The sequence below is a fragment of the Cheilinus undulatus genome, linkage group 4 (assembly GCF_018320785.1).
Source record: "Cheilinus undulatus linkage group 4, ASM1832078v1, whole genome shotgun sequence".
NCBI lineage: Eukaryota > Metazoa > Chordata > Actinopteri > Labriformes > Labridae > Cheilinus > Cheilinus undulatus.
The window spans coordinates 6,002,053-6,021,588 of record NC_054868.1 but is presented as its reverse complement, the minus strand read 5'-3'; the positions used below and the strand labels follow the sequence as shown (position 1 = coordinate 6,021,588).

General features: G+C 37.9%; 1 protein-coding gene across 1 annotated transcript in view; it reads right to left on the bottom strand.

Annotated features, from left to right (window-relative positions):
* LOC121508906 (neuronal membrane glycoprotein M6-a-like) overlaps nucleotides 1-19,536 on the bottom strand; it is a 67,887-nt gene that overhangs the window by 28,463 nt on the left and 19,888 nt on the right. The gene's annotated exons all lie outside the window — the stretch shown is intronic.

The following is a 19,536-nucleotide window of genomic DNA, read 5'->3' as shown; positions in this document are numbered from 1 at the left end:
CATTTTTAATTATGCAAAATTGCAAACAAAGTCAAACACCCTGCTAAAGCTGCACAAAAACTTGCTCAGTATAGTGATCCCGATGATGCAGGAATGCCTGAGTGGTGGCAGGAAGAGGGGGACAGCTGTTATGAATGGATGGGAACAGAGGAAAGTTAGTACTTTAAAGCTCTAAATGGACCTATACACTACAATTACCATCAGGAAATTTCCACATACATTGAGTATGATCACTAAACTTTAGAAAATGTTCTTTTTTCCACAGTTTAACTGCAATCGATATCTCAGTATACTCAGTCTTGCAGACCTCCAAGAGTCATCTGGTCAGATGAAGGGAGACAAGAGTCTAGAACAGTCTTTTACAGAGCTAAGAGGCTATCAGAGCCCCTTTAACATAATAAAAAAACTCCTCATTTTGTCACAAACTTGAAATGTCAATGTACTATGAACCAAGCAAACCTTGTGGGGTAAGAAATGGCTGTTATGCGTGCATCTATAACTATCTCACATTTGAGTGCCAGTTTCCTTTCCTCCTTCCTTTTCTCTTGTTTAGTTCATCCATTTTCTTAACCGCTTATCCCGTGTGGGGTCACGGGGGGGCTTGAGCCTATCCCAGCTGTCATTGGGCGAGAGGCGGGGTACACCCTGGACTGGTCACCAGTCAATTGCAGAGAACCAGGCACGCTCACACTCACACCTATGGCCAATTTTAGAGTCACCAATTAACCTAATGAGCATGTTTTTGGTGGTGGGAGGAAGCTGGAGTACCCAGAGAGAACCCACGCATGCACGGGGAGAACATGTAAACTCTGCACAGAGAGGCCCTGACTGGGAAGCCAGGGACCTTCTTGCTGTGAGGCAGCAGTGCTAACCCCTGCACCACTGTGCAGCCCGTTGTTATTTAGTCTACATTTGAAAAGCCAAACTGTTAAAAAATGAGGAACAGTTTGGGAGCTTAACAACCAACTCTACTGACCTGAGCCAAATGATGTAAATCTCTGAAAAAAGATGGAGTTCCTGTCATAATGAGTGAGACTGGATGGACATCAGCTGAAGAAAACAGGGGTAAGATCAGAATTTAATGAGCTTAACCATGACAAACTGAGCCGGAACCAAAACCAGACCGCTCGGTGGAAATGGACTGTACATCAGCATTGAATGAGACAGTTCACCCAGGCTTTACATGGAGTTTTATAAATTCCTGCCTGCTTTCTCCAGTTCTCTCATTTTTTTAATCCCGAAAATGTTTCACAACTTTCAGGACAGAAAAGTAGTTAAAGAATTGAGAATGCTTATATTGTCTCACTTAGAACACTTGGCATAAACAGTTGGCCTTTCTGGTGGTGTTTTTCTATGCAGAAACCACTTCCTGCCCCCCATCTGGAGTTCTCTGCAGCTGCATGACATCATCTGCAAAGATCCCATATTTTGGTGCCCAGTTTTGCCAATTTACTTTTGAAATTTAGACATTTTAGGAGTTTGTCTGCATTTCATTTTTAGAAATGTATTCCTCTCCTAAAGAACCAGTGACAGATGTAATTTTTAAAAAGTGTAGGTACTCGATGCTGCCTTTCATAAAATAGCAGAGTATATTTAATTTATGAATACATGGCATCCAAAAGTATTCAGTTATCAATAATTCTGACTGCTGTAGTCTTTCTGTGGACGCTTCAAGGCAAAATAGGTTAAATTGCCACTCGGAGCCAGGATAATTTTATTCTTGATCCAAACGACCTGGAGGGGTAAAGGTACAGCTAAAGTCCTGCAAAGATCTGCAATCCAATAAGATGTTTTAAACATTACATAAAGGCTCATTTATGCTCCTTTAAGGCATGATAATAGATCAGTGCATTTAAAATTATACAAACATTTCTTCCCTCATGTTGGCCTATTCTTAAGGGTGGACCTCAACGTTTCTACCAAGAGGTCGCTGTTCTCCCCTCCACAGCTCCTTCGCCTGTCCTCCACCCAGCTCTTCTTCTATATTTGTCTGTTATCATAAATGTTCATAGTTTCTAACAACTCCAACAGCAATATGTCCTCAGTCTGGGTGAAGTTCTACCATTTTTCAAATCAGCACTGCACTTCTGATTACTGGTTATATTGCAACTCTTCATGTCTATAAATGCCAACAGAGGGAGCAGAAATAGATGAAATGAACACAGAGTATGCACAAAACGCTCTGTATCTGTCTAAGTTAGAGCATGAGTGAGCCTTAAGACAGTTGCAGCTTGTATGAAGCGAACCGCAGCTCAGACCAGCTGATGCTAATGCTTATCCAACCAACTACAGCTGATTTTAGAACATACGGCACATCATATAATTCAACAGCCAATCAGTGCCTTGGAATCCAAAGAGGAAATCAGCTGGTTACTCCAGTAACATACTGCAAACAGGGCTGATTGGGAGAAACCAACAAAAGGTGGAACATCTCCAGCCTGAAGCTCACGGGCATGGATTGGCGTAATCAGCCACAGACGACTCCATAGTCCTGATCCTCTCTTCTTTTTAATTTTTTTTGCAGAATTGCCACCACAGCGAGTAACTCACTGTTGTCCTCATTTATATCAAACACCAATAAGCAGCAACAAGACAGGTACAAAAATCTTAACCCTCAGAGGTTACTGGGGCCATTTTCTGTACATTCTGTTTTTTTTTTTAAATGCCATTTTGGCTGTGTTGAATGAATAAAGCTCAAATATGCCAGAGGATATTAATTTTTACCAAATCTAATAGTTGTATCAGTTTGTTAAAGTAGCCTAAAATGGCTAAGCTATGAAAAATCCAACAAATTTGTTCCTTTGGACAAAAACTGCCCCGCTGAAAACCATTGAAAATGCCATTTTTGATCCCACATTTATCTTAACTTAAACTAATGCATTCCTTGATGTTCAGATTTAATTTTGTACTACTGGCCTTCAGGTTTTAATTTTATATTAGTCAACCAGATGCTGCTACTTTTTTAAAAATTTTAAGCATGCAACAAAATTTCACACTTTTTACTGTTTTCTAAAAGGGTACCTTGCTGCTGAAATGTTAGTGTGTGCCACTTTTGATGTTGGATAATGGTGTGTGTGTGCACGTGCAGGTGTGGGTGGGATGTGTGTGCATGTGCACGTGGGCTAGGGTGTGTGGGTGTGCGCTTGGGTGTGTGTCTGTGTTTGTCTCTTTCATGTCCAGCTTCACACACACTCTGTGTTTATTCAATAATAAAAACAAGTTACAGCAGTTTACAGCAGTAAAAGTTTTTTTCAGTGAAAAAACAGTGGGGTTAAGGAACCATAATGGCCTTTAAAGGGTTACAGTTTTCAAAATATAATAATTATTTGCTATGTTTATTTCAGGCTGAAGTCGTTTTACAAGATTGACTTGTTTAAAGTTGAAAAAAAAAATATTAATGTATCATATTTTTACAGCAGTTTTGGGGAGGTGGCTGATTTCTGCCCAGAACAAACTGAGTTGGATTTTAAAGGATCTCCTGAGGGTTAAATAATCTTAACTAATCTAATTCAAATCTTAACTGATGCTTTGGTTTGAATTAAGAAAAAAACAGACAATGCAGTGTACCTGTCAGACTGTTTCATATCCCCATTGCATGGATATATTTCACACAGGCATGTGCTACTCCGGCAGTAACCTGAGCCCAACAGACAGGCGCTGCCATAGTTTATGAACAGTGGAGCTAGTTGGTGGATAAAACTCATGCTGAGGCTTGTTGGGAAAAGTCCTAAAACATCTTCTCCTGCAAGAGAAGCTTTCAGTGTGGATCTTTGCTTTTGTTTTAATAAAGAAATGTGTCCCAGCTCTGATAAACTGCCACTATACTATAGCTACATCCAAGCTAATCGCTACACCGCTTTTGGCTACCAGTACAACTAAACCACACCCTTAGCTACCGCCTCATTCTCCTCTATTGATGCTGATTGGTCAGGTCTGTTTTCAGACTGAGCATTATTGTTTCAGAAGATGGATTTGACTGATGACAGACATGTAATCTGGCTAATCCATCTGCTTTACAAGGCTGAATAAATGCTATGCAGACATTTCTTTGTCGTCTGCTGATGCAGCAAAAGTAGGGCCACAATATTTAATCAACCTTCACCTGAGGGAACGTCTAAAGAAACAACAGGACTGATTCATGTAAAACAAATGATGCCTCTTCACAAGCTGGTTCTGATGTGATTTGCACTGAGCACACGGGAGAGACAGAGCACAATGAGTTCAGAGTCACTGGGTTTAATAAAAGAGTAACCCCTACATTTGACTGGTTTAATCACTGTGGATTTGTTCTAAGCTGCAGCTTTAATACACTTTTAGAACAAACAAAATACACATAATTATTTTTCATAAAAGAAGCTTCTAATCTGGTCTGATTTCCTCTGATGTTATATAACTGTTCAAAGAGAGGTGTTTGATAGACTGCTCTGTTTGACTGATGGGTGTCTCTTCCTCTTACAGTCAGCTGGGATGCTTCCTGCTTGTCATCTCACCTCAGCTCCACTCAGAGCTCAATTCATCATTGATATAGGATTACTTTTTCCCCTCTTTTTTAAGTCATTTACATTTGTATAAAGTGCTAAGCAGGAAAATATTTCTTTAAAAAGTTCACATACTTGAGTAAAACACATGCATTTACATGTGCATTTCAAAAATACTTAAGGGTCATTTGATTTAAGAATAAAAGGCAGGTTTCAGCAGCCATCAGCTCAAAGTGAAATCAGTTAATGTGTCTTGAAACCACATAAAAACAAACAAACAAACAAACAAAGTTAAAAGAGGAAAAATCAAAATCCAAAACAGCTTTATCAAATTAAAGCTGCAACTTATTCAGAAGAACATGTTTGGGTTTTTTTGAGTCAGTAACAATAAACTCCATCTCCCCTGCCAATAAATGTGTCTAGTGTTTCTGTTACATCCTCATTTATATTTAGGTTTAAAAAAACACTTATCAGGTCTTAATGAGACGACCAATCAGCTCGAACAAAACTGACCAATCCCTGTGAGCCAGCAAAGCTGTGGCTGTGCCATAAATCAAACACAACTCATGATATAGAGAAGTACAGTCTAGCCAACAGAGCTTGCCCATGGTTCTGGTGTTGGGAGTACATTTGACTGTTCAGATCCTCCATTAACGTTTCACAAAATCCTTATGACATCTTTTAATGCAGTGATACACTATATGGACAAAGGTATTTGGACACCCCAGTTTATTATTGAATTCAGGTGTTCCAATCAGACCTGTTGCCACAGGCGTATAAAATTAAGCACCTAGCAACATAGTCTCCATTTACAAACATTTATGATAGTCGTTCTGAAGAGCCCCGTGACTTCAAGCGTGGTACTGTGACGGACGCCACCTTTGCAATAAGACGCTTCAGGAAATTCCCTGCTGGATATTCCACAGTCAACTATAGGTGATATTGTTAGAAAGTGGGAGACCACGCAAAATCACAGAGTGGGGTCAACGATTGCTAAGGTGCATGGTGTGTAAAAGTTGCCAATGCTCTGCTGATTTCATAGATGAAGAGCTCTGAACGTCCACTGGCATTAAAATGTTAGCACTAAAACTGTGTGTCATGAGCATCAGTGGCTGCAATTCTATTACCTTTAGAAATCTAAATAGTGCGATAGAAACTGTAATGGAAACACCTGAATTTCAAAAAAACCTTTTAATATCACTAAAAGGTTTTTATGCCCTTATGAGGAGGTTTTTCAGACGTTGTGATATACAAATGTAGAGCAAAAGTGTAATGGAAACATTGTTTCCGCATTTACATGTTAAAGGACGCAACATACGGTGTCACATGACCAGTTCACTCTGAGAGAAGAGGAGACCAAGACTTTTCTTAACATTAGACTTACACCTAACCTGACACGGTTAAACCTTCAATACAAAGGGTTTGGGAAAGGGCAGAGGATTAAAAAAAAAACTCAGAGTGTGATTGGATGAACGTTCTGTCTGTCACATCTTTACAGGCCAATCAGAGCAACAAAGCTACCAAGGAAAAACGCAAACCATGGCGACTGTAGAAATGTCAGTACACGACTTTTGTCGTTTTTGAGAAAACAAACAACTCGCTGCGGTTCTTTGTTCTTCTTTTAACGAAGACATGTTGTCAAGTTCTGATAAAACTGGCGCTTCAGCAGCGCCGGCCTCTTCTTGCTGCTTGCTTATGTCACGACTTGTTACTGATTGGTCCTGTCACTTTCTAACTGGGCCCAAATGGTTCAAACAGGAGCTTTGCAAGATGGATTTGCCAGTGAGAAACAAGGAAACGGGCGTATCTATCTGCTTTGCAAGGTTAACTTACACCCTTATACGTGGCTTTTGCCATACATATGGATTTTTCCTCTGAACTATCATCAGTTGCCTTCGTCTTTTGATCAAAATTATCAAGGCAACAACCATAGATGTTATCATAATTGTACCCACATGCAACAGGTTTTGAGCGTCCATCTTCCTTGCAGCAGAGTTTCAAAACACCCTTCAAAAGAAACACATTCAAAAAGCAATTGTACTTACTCAAAATTTTAAAATGATTGCTTAATTTGTGAAAAACTGGGATAGAAATGCAGCAATTGGATGGATTTCCATGGCCAAGCAGCTCCATACAAGCCTCACACCACCAAGTCCAATGCCAAGCCTCGGATGGAGTGGTGTAAAGCACACTGACACTGGGCTGTGGAGCAGTGGAAACGTGTATGGGTTTGGTGATGTTGGGAGAACGTTACCTGCCTGACTGAAAATAATCTAATTGCCATTTTCCCTCCAATAATGTGACTGCTATTTAATATGCAGTTTTTCTTCAAGTTCCTCATATCTGGTAAATTAAACTAAGGCTGGACAATTATTGAAAATATCTTATTGTGATTATTTTAACTCAGTGCAAATTTGATATGAATTGCTGTACTGATGGGAATATTGTCTTTTATTTTTAATGGGGCAAACATCCACAAAACTACTCCTGAATGTTTGCATGATGTGTGGAACAGAAAATTTCTGCCTAAAAATGTATCAAACTAGAACTGTGACACACATTTTAGGTTAATGAAATATTACATCTGCTGTGACTGGATAATTGCAATAGATTTTACTGTGAATTCATCTAATTTTTCATTGACTTCCCAGCGCTGTTGTGAAGTGTGTTGGGGGAGAGATTATGGTAAGGGGCTGTTTTTCAGGGTTTGGACTCTGCCCCTCATCTACAGTTAAGGCCAATCTTAATGCTTCAGCATACCAAGACAGTTTGGACAAAGCTATAGTTTTAACTTTTTTTGCAACAGTTTGGGAAAAGCCTTTTTCTATTCACACACGACTGTGCACAGTGCACAATGCAGGGACTTTAAAGACATGGTTTGAACCTGACTGGCCCACACTAAGCCCTGACCTCAACCCCATGGAGCACTTTTGGGATGAAAAGATCAAAGATTGTGAACCAGGCTTTCTCATCCAATATCAGTGCCTGACCTCATAAAGTCTCTGCAGAATGAATGGGCACAAATTCCCACAGAAGCACTCCACAATCTTGTGGAAAGCCTTCCAAGTCGAGTGGAGGCAGTTCAGGCAGCAAAAGGGGGCCAACTCCATATTAAAGTGCATTGATTTGAATACAATGTCACAGTTGGTGTAATGGTCGGGCGGCTGAATACTTTTGTCCATATCGTTTAATCTTTGACAATTGCATTTAATAAATGTCAATTTAATTTCTTACTTCCTCTGTTATTATTCTACAACAAAGATTCTTTCTGTAAAATCTAGATGCAGTGCTCAGCTGTAAGTCTTGATTTAACCCCTCGGTCACAGACATGGATGCAGAGACATCGGCCGACATGTAGAGACGGCGACGCTCCTCCAGGAGACGAGAGGAAAGAGAAAGAGAACCGCACACGCAGAAAGGGGGAGTCGTTTCTGTGTGTGCGTTTGTGAGTCATCGCGCTGCTCAGGTTTAATTGACCAGCCTTGTTGCCATGCCAACCGGGGTGTGGCAGGAGCCTGCTGACCCACTTTGCCTGTAGCGTTGTCATGGCAACAGCGCAGCTCTGCAAGCGCTACAGTCACACTGATGCACATTTTCACACACAGAAACACTTTCTCTCTCTCTCTCAGTGATGCAGCGGCCATTTGACACAGTCTGTTCTCTATTTCCATATCATAAAAAAGATCACCTTTGGAGGTTTTAAATTTCTGTCCCATCAAAATAAAAGCTCATAACGGAGGAGAAAAAATGGCTGCTGTGCCCGGTAGGAAGAAAGGAAGGAAGGTACCATTTTGCACAGACTGACTCCATTTAATAAAACGTGCATTGCTAATGTGCTACATGCTAATTTTGGCTCTTCGTGCACCCATGCATTTGTCTCGCACACATGAAGAAGATTCAGGTCAGAAGACGTATGGAGGCTCAGAGGAGACATAAATGTGTGATGAGTTATGAGTGAACGACATTTTGTGTCTCCGTTTGAAACGTTTTCATAGCTCCGCGTCTGTGTGACTGTGCGGTTGTGTTTTCTGACAATGTGTGCGGCTGTTTGTGCATGTGTGTGTGTCCTGAACTGCAGCCAAGTTATAATCCTCGTCATATTTCCATATTTGGGCTTAAACGCAGGAAAGACCCAGTGACCCGGTAAAAACTGGGACAGGATAAACACAAACGGCTGAGTACGACGCCGTGTGAGAGGCTGTTTTCTTTGTTTATGGTGAGGTTAATATTTTCAGTCAGGATATAAAAACAAGCACCCATTGGTGTTCTGAATATTCAGAAGTACTGAATTAGAACTGCACTGGAGTGATGCTTATCCAGAGAAGCTCAGATTTTTGTCAGAGTTTCAGATTTATGATGCTCGCTTGGCCTTCTTTCAGCAAGCATTCTGACAGAGTTTGTTCTTCAAACCTTCCTACCAGGGTATACAGAAAAATCTAAAATAAGATAAAACACTTTTCAAGACCTTTTTAAGACCCTCTTTACATTTTAAGACCCGTTGCATCTTCAATTTCTAACCAGTTACATTAACCACATTAACGTGTGTTTGTGCCAATAGTAAGCAAAAAAATACCGTAGTGTATTTTAACTGTCGTATGCATATTAAGCTTTCTTGGAGCATGTTGAGATTAGACCATGAGAAAAAAGAACCTGGTACCCCAAGGTAGGTGAATGGAAGGCCTAAAAGTAGTTAAACAACAATCCAGAACTCCCTATCAACAAGTTGTGCTGAATGATCTGGGAATATAATCTGGGATTTTTTTTTTTTTTTTACCCAATCTGTGATTGCAATTTAATATGCAGTTGTTTCTTAATTTCCTCTTCTTATTTATTTTCCAACAAACACAAGCACTTTATCATTCCATTTATAGCCAACATAATATTAGATTAAACTAGGAATGAACAGTTTTGAAAACAAATATAAATGTTATGATTTTGACTCATATTGCAAACTGGATACAAATCGTGGTATTGATGGAAGTGATATTTTTTATGTTATTTCCATATTTAATGAGAAAATTGTACAAAAATGAAGAAAGTAGGATTTTTTTGTGAACAGTTCTAAAAAAAAGGCAGTTCAGTAATTGCATGATGTGTAATGGATAACATCTCTGCTGAAAAAAAAACTTTTTACACTGATATTTTGAAACAAATTCCAGGTTAAAGAAATATTGCAGTGCCTGTGATGGAATAATTGCAGAATGCCATGTACCGATTTAATCTAATTGTCAATAATAATAATAATAATAATAATAATAATAATAATAGCCAAGCTCTATTTACCTGCACTGTGGTATGATAATATTATGATTTTTCAGCATTGATGTGTCCATGATCTCTTCACTGTTGCAGCTGACCAGCCATAGGCCAGAATAATTAAGTTGTGTCAGTTTACACTGCTATGTAATAAAATAATATGAAAGCTACATGACCTGAATAAAGTCAAACATTAACTTAAGCATGCCGTGTTTGATCTTAACCACAAAGTTATGGACAGAAGTGTTGCACATTTGGGATTGTTTTTCAATCATTAGACCCATATTTAAACAAAATATCATCAATTGTAAACTCTTCCTCTTTTGAAGATTTTGGAGCAGTGCAAAGAAAAATCAAATTTTATCAAAAGATTGTGATTATTATTCATTCTCTCAGTTTGGACGTTGCTTACATCTTGCTTCTTCTCCTCTCAGTCCTGTGTGCCTTCTGTGTTTGCACACTGCCCTGCAGTCTCATGCCCTTATATGGGTATAAAAAGGATGTTTCTCTATGCCAATCAGGAGAAATGTGCACACGCTACTTAGGAGCACCTGGCATTCATCAACTTAAGAACACAGGTGTGAACAGTTCAGCAGTTTAAGAACTTTTTAAGAATCCCACGTAGGTGTCTCTTTAAAACTTTCTTTAGAACAAATTTCAGAAAGATCCCAGGCAGATATTGGTGAAGGAGGCCTGTTATAACTTCAGTCACAACCCTTTATCTTTTATCTTTTACTGCAAGATTTCCTGCTTCTATTATGAAAGAGAGTATATCTATTACACAGTTTGTTTTTATGCAGATGATGAACAACTTTACTAATTTTCACATTTCATGATAGTACAAGTGAGAATTACAGCCACTGAAAAACAATTTTGGATGTAATTTTATTTCCAATTCTGATGTAAAGGTCAGAAATCTGTGAAAAAGTCAGACATTTGATTTATTTGCTGGTTTAATAGGTTGTCTGTGAAGAATAGTCTGAAGCACACTGTAAAAGTCGGCTCCAGGATTACTGGAGGATTTAAGCTCTATTTGGAAGAAATGAGCGGTCCAGACAGTCAAAGGAATAATGGATCAGCCTGACCACATTCTCTCACCTCTTGTCTCTAATGCCCTCTGGACAGTGCTGTCATGCCACACCAAAGGATAACAAAATACTCAAACTCATTATCCCTTCAGCTATCAGGCTGCTGAATGCTGCCCACTGAAACCCATAAAAAACAACACAATTCTTGATCCCCCAGCCACTGCAGTGAAAAACATGCATTTTATGATAGGAGGCTGTCATCCTGAAGTCCTTGCTTTGAATTTGGAGTTTTTCCTACTTGTTACTAAATGTCAGTCATTGTCCAATATTTGGCTTGAGAGGAAATCGTAAGCTTTGATCCTGGTTTCCTATGGGGGAACTACTGTAGAAGTGTATTAAAATCATAGAGTATACAAGAATATGAATGCATGAAAAATCAAAGTTCTTGCTCATGTTTAAACTGCTCAAAGCTGTGATAATCCCATTCAAGGAAAAACACTGTAGTCTATGAAATTTTTTTGTGTTTGTTTTTTGTTTTTTACATCACAAACATTAGGTGTTTGTACTTCAGCTGGCACTGGAAGGGTTAAAATCCTAAAAACTTCATAATATTTGATATTTATTATTCTTAATTGAAAGTGGGATTTTTTTAGGGTTTGGAATTTTTTTTATTGCCATTCACATATGGCATCCATTTTTGGCCACTTGCAATCTGAGAGTCACAATTTATTAACAAATCAAAAAAAAAAAAAAAAAAAAAAAAAATTATAATGCATTAAAACAAAATTTTTTGCACTTTAACTGCCACTGAAAGGGTTAAGTTCCTACAAAAAAATATTTTAATATTTGGCATTTTTGATCAAGTCAGATCTTGATTGTAAAATAAATTCAAAGAAAGCAGATTTTTAAATTATTTTTTAAAAATTCATTTTATTTTATTTTATTTTTTTTTTCTGTTTATCATCTATTCTATTGGCATCTATTTTTGTCTTCTTGCACCCTGAGTGTAACAACTTTTCAAAAATCTTAAAATTTAAATACAATTTTAATATAAAAAAAGTTTTCAAAGTTTCTGCTCATTATTAACATATTCAAGGCTTTGATAATCACCTTCAAGTTTTTACATATCCAAGATTTTGGCCTAAACTGGCATTTAAAGGTTTTAATTCTACAAAAATAATTAACATTTAAAAAATATGATCGGGTCTGATCTTCACTAAAGATTAATGCAAAAGAAGTTTAACAAAAATATTAATGTATTTCATTTTTTTTGTGTGTGTGTTTTTTTGTTTTATTACAAATGGAGGTTTGCACTTCAACTGCCACTAAAGGGTAAGGGGAAGAGAGTGGGGAGAGACATGCGGTAAAGGGCCACAGGCCGGATTTGAAACCGGGCCGCCTGTGTACATGGGTAGCGCCTTAAACCACTTGACCATCTGCGCTCCTGGAAGCAAATTTTTTGTTTTAATTATTTTATTTTCCTTTGTATATGACATCTATTTTTGTCTTCTTGCACCTTGAGTTTAACTACTTTTCAAAAATCTTAAAATTTGAATACAATTTTAATGCAAAAAAAAAAATCAGTGTTTATGCTCATTATTAACATATTTAAGGCTGTGATAATCTCCTGCAAGGAAATCCAATTTTCATTTACTATATAAAAAAAAAAAAAATCTTTTTTTTTAAACAACAACAGCTTTTACAAATTCAGGATTTTGCACTCAAACTGACATTTAAAGGGTTAAATTCTACAAAAATAATTAATATTTAAAAATATGATCATGTCTGTTGCGTCATTAATTGGTTACAACAAAAATGTAAGGTTGATTCAAATCAACCAAAAAGTCATAGCAGATTTAAACTGAATCAGTGAAAAGTACTCATTAATGCACTGTTTGTTAGATTGTTTATGTCTAATTGTCTAACTTGTTAATTTTTTAACTAACGTTTGCAAAATATGACAGACCATAATGATTAGATGAAAACTAAAGCATACGGCCTCGATCTACAGGTAGTGTGAATTAACAACAGTGACATGGAGTGATAAAATCATCAACATCATGAGGTAACGTCACTCTATTACTGGATGGATTAAATGAAAGTAGAAATAAGAGTAGGTGGAAATGGATAAAAAGGCATCATGCATTTCTGATAGGATCATAGAGAACACACTTCCAACATCAGCCAGCAGCTAACTCCCTAAAATTATCCTAAGCTGTCCCAGCTTTTTAAACCATCGCCAGGACAAGCGACTTGTTACTAGGAGTTGAGTCGATTTAAGGATTTAAGGTCAGGACTGTCTGAGCTCCTGCAGCACCTTAAATGTTAACAGAGTTTAACTCCATCTTAATACATTCAATGGGGAGGTCCTGATGACATTTTTATGCTGCAAATGCCAATACCAATCACCTATGAGTGAGGTCAGCTGGTCACCTTGGTAGGTCTACTTAGCTTTGTAGTGAATGTAGACCTCCTACAGGTGGCAGTGTAACCTGATTAAAGGAGGACAAAGTCATCCTCATTTAGTCAACATGCTTTTACTTTCTTTGTTCAACAGAGCAGGACAAAAACCTTCCAGAGAGCAATGCAGAAATCCTCCTACAGTAAAGTGAAATAAATATATGACAGTCATTAAAACTATTAACTGGCTTGAAAAAGCCCACTCAACAGGCTGGTACTCTGGCGTCTTCTCACAAGCCAGTAATGTGCCTATTGGGTTAACTAGGGACTTCAAATCGCTAGAAGTTGTGAGTTTGAGTACGACTGCTCGTTTCAGCCCTGCTATGACTAGAACTATTAGTCGACAGCCTTTTATTCTATGAAAAAACTAGACTAAAACTAACAAAAATAGATCTATGATGACTAAAACTGATAAAAACTAAACTTAGTTTTTTTCAAAATGACTAAAACTCGACTAAAATGTAATGTAGTTTTCATCGGACATTCAAAATCTGTGATATTTCTCCACTGTGGGTAAATCTGTCAAAATGCAATGCAGCTGTAGTTATTCTGCCTCTCAGCTGTAGAAAGCAGGGACCCCAGGTTTGGCAGGGTGCAGAGAACACACTAACGTGATTTGGAACCAGATGTAGGAAAGAAAATAAATGCTTGGACTAAAAGTAAAGACTAAAATGTGCGGACTTTTTATGGACTAAAACTCAGACTAAAGTGTTTTGGGTTTTCGCCGACTAAAACTAGACTAAAACTAAAATGCATTTCATTTACAGACTAAAACCAAAACTAAAATTAAAAATAGCTGCCAACATTAACACTGTTGACAAGCCTAGGGCGGACACTACCTCTCGCCAAATGACAGCCTTCCCAATGCCCCAACCTTGACTGGGATAGGTGGTGTAGATAATGGATGGACAAACAAATTTCAAACTTAAAGAAACTTAAATTTCCTTTTTTTGAAGTTAAATTTAATCTAGAGATCAAAAGATATGCTTTAAATCTTGATTAATCTCAGAGTTTTTGTAGTTGATCTTGAGTAACTGCATCTTTTTTTAACACATTTTAAAATTCCACTATTTGCTTTCAAAAGTGCTTTTGTGTCATTTGGGATTTTTCTACTGTCTTTAACTTAGAGTAGTTGACGTCCTGTTTGGATATAGACCTGCTTTTACAGGTAGATTGAAGATTTGACCAGTGAAAATGTATATTTTGATTTACTTTTATTTGTTCATTTTTGCTGATGCTGCAGTGGCTTAACCATGTAGTGTGCTAAAGAAACAATGAAGTATGCGATTAATGCAATAAAAAAAAGTGCCCTAATTGTGGGACTTAATCATGATTATTGCGAATAATTTTGACACTATAATTTATCTGCATCAAAATAACATTTTATTAACTGTTGTGCTACCTCTTTTAGTTAGTTTACTGGCTTTTGTTGCTTGCTGGTTTCAACATTGGATGTTTTTTTACTAACAGGACTGACTATAAAGTTAGGGGCTGCTCTGAATAGAGAAGGACTGACCCACAGCAGCAGCAGCAGTCTAGGGCGCTACGTTTAAGGTTAATCTGATTCACAATTCTTAATACTTATTGGCTGGCACTGAACCACACACAATGCTCCTCTCAGCCTCAAACACTTGAGCGTTGGCCGCAGGTAAACGGTATTAGAAACCGTGCAAAGCCGATGGATCGTCCAGATTTCAGGTCTGTATTGAGGCAGATCCATCTTGCAAAGCTTTAAGCTGAACCCCTTGTTTCCATTCAGAGAATGACGGGAAAGAGGTGGTTGTTACGGGGGTATTGATTTGACAAAGGCTGCCTCCATAACATGTGTCATATAGTTTACCCCTTGGCGGCGACACACTCCTACTATGTCAAAGGACGTTGGTACAATCACTCTCCAAGGCGTTTTTGGAAAGGTTTTACTATGAGGTGTTGCCCACTAGGATGTGAATTATATCCCATGCAGTGGATTGGTAAAACCGTCTATCTGGCGTGTAAGGTTGCTGTTTTGGTGATTGGTGACAGAAAGTATTCATTCTGATCTACCAGTCACGCTTTTTTTTTATGATAATGGTCACACTTCTCTCACTTTTAATGTAGACCACATTAGAACTTCCACAGAGCTGATTTAACCCACAGCTATCTTTTTTTCCAGATCAAACAGTGGGCTAGCAGACTTTATTTTTAGACTATTCAGTTATCTACAAAATGAATGTTGATGAGCACGCCATACGCCACCAGAAAGCTCTGATTCTCAGGATTCTGACCATGTAAACCATTCCAGGATAAAACCGCCACAGCAGCATCAATTAAAGCATCTGTCAGATAACAACCACACAATAATACAAATGACACAACTCACCATTAGAAATTCTCCTGATTCTAATATTCCATCACAAACAGCCCTGCTGCATCAGAACGAGTTCTCACAATCTAAATCCAGTCAAAAACAGGATCCCATCCATAAAGACCCACTGACTGGTGTTGTATAATTTAATTTTTCCCATTGCTTTTCTCAGTAGTCCACTGTATTTGCTGTAATGTATTTTTTCAGAGACTTATTAGCATTGCTATATAACAACGTGACACTTGTTATATAGCAGTGACATATATATAGATATAGATATAGAAGTGACACTTCATTTGACCAGTTGGGTCCTTTTTTATACTCTCTAAATCCTACAACAACCAATGAGGGCTTGAGTTAAAGGGAAGAGCCTGCCTCTCTTGTGATGTCACCTACCCCGGCCATATAAGGACTGACATGCTGCCAGTAACATGAAAATAGTAAAATTTGTAGATAATGTCTCTAGTGATGCAAATATGAGCGCAAGATGATATGTTAATGCAAAATTCATGTTTCTATTACTCCACTATAACCACATTTAAAAAAAAATAGCTCAATATTTATGCAAAAGATTTTGTTTATTTCTCTGTTTCTGTGCCAGTATTACTGATGGGGCTTCTGGACTACTGACAGGACTCTAACTGTCACCTTTAGGGCCCAAGGTGAAGCCTGTAAGTTGAAGCATTCAGGAGCAGCAGCCATTTTAACTGAGCCTACAAGGGTCCTTTTTGGAGTCTCCAGATTTGAAACACCCAGAGTGTTCCTCATAAAAACAGGTGTCAAATCCTCATTTTCTGTTTTTTTATAGCTATCTGCTTTGTACCTGAGCTAGCTAAGGCTTCCAGTTTCGGTCCAGCTACAGTCATCTACAGGCCTCTGTTTCACTATAAACATTAAGACAAGCCAAGTTTTTTGTTGTGTAACTTCACACCAGTGACACCCACGGTGAGTCAGTGAGAAACTTGAGAGTATTACCTTTCTATATGCTTGTACTCTAAATGATTCAAACTCAGCCTTCAGTTAATTCTTGGCTTGCCTGGATTGACATTTCTGACTAGTTTTACCGGCTTTCTAAGGGGTTAAGACACACTTAAACATCCACATTGTCCTTTTCTAGCACTTCAAACCCTTTCATACTTGTCATACTTTCACGTTGAGTCTAGTAGCTCATTAGGCAGAAATTTGGACGCCGTTGTTTGGCCGATTGTCTAACAGACAACATAGCTGCTGTTAGTAACAGTGTCTTAGCTGTGACAGGATTACTGAGGGCGCTCACATACACAGACAAACATAAAGAGAGAGAAACATACACACATACAGTGGCCCGAAGATGCACTCAAGAGTCAAAGGCTTGTTCTAATGGAAAAAGACAAGTTCAGCCCCACTGCACCATTTAGAGAGGGAAGCAGTACAGCACAGTGGAGTATAACCCAGATAAACACAAATCTATGCGTGCACTGATGAGACACAAACTGACATCATCTGCAGGTGAAATTTATCTGCACGCTCCTATCATTAAAAGCACCAAAAAGTGATGAAGACATTTTATTCTACAGAAGATTACAGAAAGTTTTTTTTTTTTTTTTTTACATTAGAGGTAGTATGAGGTTAGTTTTGTGTGACAAACACGCACACACACACAGTTAATGGTGGTGGCCTCTGCTGGCATGGCCTCCTGAAAAGATTCTCCTAGCTGCCAATCAAATTGTCTATTCATCCAAAAATCCCTCCTCTCCTCTGCTTCCCTTTGCACACTTTGTCTGAGCTGTGTGTCAGTGACTGGAGTCAGAAAACATCTCTAAGTTTATTATTCCTTAATTCTGTATCTATTAATAACTCTTAATGAACAGCTCGAGTCATTAAAGTGACCAAGGAGGCAGGGGTATCTTCATGTTTTCAATACGAGTCAAATGGAAAAAGGCCTCACCCCACTTAGGATTTTAGTTTTCTCTTTATGTACTTCACATTAGAATAAAGTTTCACAACTTTTCTGTGCATATGGGAATATCAACTTTATATCATAAACACACAGCCTATATCACATACCCACTACCCCATGCCACTACTTCTACATGTGGGTGGGAAGACAGCAAAAGTTAAAGTAGTCTGCATTTATCAAACATTTACCTTTCCCTGATCCTTTTTAATCCACAATAAGTTCCTTTCAATGTGGTTAAATTAACCTCATAATTCTGTATTTACCTAAAATTCCCTCTCGTCTATCAAAATAAAAGCAAGTATATATTAAAAAATTGCTAACCCTTTGTTTAAGGCAATATCAAACACATTAAAACTAAATCAGTTTTAAACACAAATAGTGAGATTCAAAATTATGGATTTTATTCATTCTGATTGATTCTAGAAAATTCTGAAATGATTTAAAACATTTAATTGTTTTACAGCCCTAGCAGAAATGAATGACTAAAATATGATCATCTTGAGAGTTCACATGCATCGTTTGATCTCAACAGAAAAAATGTTAAATAATGAATGCAAACCAGTGTTAATTTTGACAGCTATTATTCATTTTAGTCTTACTTTTAGTCTTTAAAGGAAATTCATTTTAGTTATAGTCACATTTTAGTCATTTCTATCCTTTTCAGTTTTAGTCTAGTTTTAGTCCATAAAAAGTCTTCACATTTTAGTCTTTACTTTTAGTCCAAGCGTTTATTTTCTTGCCTAAATCTGGTACCAAATCATGGTAGTGTGTTCTCTGCACTTTGCTAAACCTGGGGTCCCTGTTTTCAACAGCTGAGAGGCAGAATAACTACAGCTGCATTGTATTTTGACAGATTTACCCACAGTGGAGAAATATCATGAGTTTAGAATGCCTGACGAAAACTACATTACATTTTAGTCAAGTTTTAGTGACTTTTTGAGTTATGTTGCTAACAAACAAACAAACTAACAAACCAACGAACACACCCACCCGATCACATGACCTCCTTGATGGAGGTAATGACTTGTACTCAGGTTTTGCAGGTCAGGTTTTTAACTTTAGGTATTGTAACCATTACCTGAACCCCTACCTTAATCCTAAACAGAAGCCTTATCAGATTTTATTGACGCGTATGTCCATTCTGAAACAGACAGCGTCTCAGATGAATGGTCTGTGAGAGTGGCGTTAGAGATGAACGGTCTGCAGCCAGACTGTTTTAAAGTGAAAAGTGGTTGCTTTAGCTGTTTTTTGTTTTGTTTGTTTAGCTTTAGCTAAAGCACAGTAATGTAATAATGCCATTTGGCTTAGGTAGTAATGTTAATTATGTAACTGTGATTTTATGTAACTGGCATGCCTACGTTAGCTTTAGTGACAGCTTATGTGGGCATACTAACTACGTAATTAACTTTACTGCATAAGCCAATGCAGATACGTTAGCTTTAGCTGACGCAACTTGAGCTTTAGCAAATGTAGCTAAAGCTGTAGCTTAAGCAAACATAGCATAAACTAAGATAGCTTCATAAGCTTTAGACTTTGCATTGTTAGCTATGTTAGCTGTGTTATCCTTATAGGTAGTGTAGTTTGGTTAGCTTAAGGCTTAGCTTCCATAGCTATGTAGCTATGTAGCATGGACAACAGGTTTTTTTTTCTTCTTATAAGCAGACTGTTTACTCGACTTTATTACATATTCTGTCAGGTTTTGCAGGTCAGGCATTGATCCTTTTACTCTTGGTACCCTAGCCCACCTTAACCCTTACCTTGATGATTTTATTTTGAAAGTTTTAAAATGTATCTAAATTCTGACAGAGCACTGCAGTCTGCAGACCTGAAAGTCCGGACCAAGGTCCGTGTTTTTGTTATATTGTATACTTTTGGTTCGGTCTGTTTGGGTTTCATGCTGTAATTATTGCAAACGGACATACAGACATTACATGACAAACGTTCGTGATATCGTCAACTACGTGGTTTGCATGTCCCTGTAGTTTACATTGATTGGTCATTTGGCCGGCGGGCGTCCGACGTCAACACATT